Source organism: Chinchilla lanigera, unplaced genomic scaffold, assembly GCF_000276665.1.
Source record: "Chinchilla lanigera isolate Chin_1 unplaced genomic scaffold, ChiLan1.0 scaffold00199, whole genome shotgun sequence".
Taxonomy (NCBI): domain Eukaryota; kingdom Metazoa; phylum Chordata; class Mammalia; order Rodentia; family Chinchillidae; genus Chinchilla; species Chinchilla lanigera.
Genome location: NW_004955600.1, coordinates 519,137 through 520,397, shown reverse-complemented (window position 1 = coordinate 520,397; position 1,261 = coordinate 519,137). Strand labels below are relative to the sequence as shown.

At 52.2% G+C, this 1,261-nt stretch overlaps 1 long non-coding RNA gene across 1 annotated transcript in view; it reads right to left on the bottom strand.

Annotated features, from left to right (window-relative positions):
• LOC106147626 overlaps positions 1-486 on the bottom strand; it is a 21,860-nt gene extending 21,374 nt beyond the window's left edge. Inside the window, exon 1 of the long non-coding RNA XR_001232564.1 lies at positions 43-486. This is a non-coding gene — a long non-coding RNA (uncharacterized LOC106147626). The remainder of the gene's footprint in view (positions 1-42) is intronic.
• Positions 487-1,261: the final 775 nt, after the last annotated feature.

Below are 1,261 nucleotides of genomic sequence, written 5' to 3'. Positions count from 1 at the left end.
GGTTGGCTGGACTCCACGGTATTCCTAGACCCCCTTTCTTACCTCAGCCTGGACTGACTTCGTCTGACCAGAAACTGCAGAGCGCTCTGAGGCGACTTCCTGAGCAGGAAGTCATGGCGGACCTCATGGGCGTTGCCGGTGGGCTCTATTGCGCATGCGCCGGCAGGGCGTGCTCCTTAGCCGCGGGGGTGCCTGGGAAAAGCGCCAAATTCTGAAGGCATGAACTTCTGTATTGCGGATTCCCTGGGTCCTAGACTGCTGAGGGTTCCTCCGCTTTCACTACGTCTTCTGCCAACACAGATCCGCTCACACCCAGGTGGTTATTAGAGTAAACTGAAGCTTGACTGAGTCCACTGAATCAGGAGACGCAACAGACGAAGTTTATTGGAGCCTGGGAGCGGGCGGGAGAGGGCAATAAGACCACTGGCCCTGAGTGCGGCGGGGGAGGAGGAGGAGGTTTTATATGGGTGTTTGAATAGGGGAAGAGTGTGGAAGGGAGGAGTGGGAAATTTGCAGTGTGGGTCTGGGTTGGGTTTCTTGGCGACATCCTTAATTTAAAGGTGCCACTGCCTAGAGCGGTTGCTTGTTCATCTCTTTTGGGCTTCATATGATTTCTGTCTCTGCAACTGTGATCATTGGCTCAGCACCGGGAATATTTCTTCTCTGTGAAGGCGGGGGTCTGCAGTGGTGAGTGTGTGAGAGTAAATGTGTGCGTAGGTGGAAGAATGATCCTGTAAATGTGCACGGCTCAGTGTGAGACCTCGTGATCATCTTGAGCTTTGTAAGTGAATGGGCGAGCGTGGGGTGTGAGTGGGTGAACGTGAGTGTGCGTGTGCACATTTGTCCTCAAGGAGGGAAGGAACAGGAAGCTGATGTAATCTATGATGATTTTCCTTTTAAGATCCATGGGGGCAGAGGATCCGCAAAATGTCCTAGAAGTCATGTTTGCCATGATCACCATCATGGTGTGATCAACACAGGCAGCTACTGTAGACTCTGTGATCCAGCTAACTGTCATCTGGGACCCTGTTATGGTTTGTGTCTGTGTGTCCCCCCAAAGCCTCATGAGGTCATGGGGCAGGCTTTTAGAGTTTGATTAATTATGGGTGTGAGAGCTACATCCGCTCTGGGGTGGACAGTTTGCCTATATAAGGGAGAGGAAGAGTCTGCTTGAGGCCATTCCTCCCTTTTTAGTGCTTGTTGCTTTTGCTGTGTTCTGCCGCCATGAGCTGTAGCCCTCTGCCATGTGCCACTCTACCTT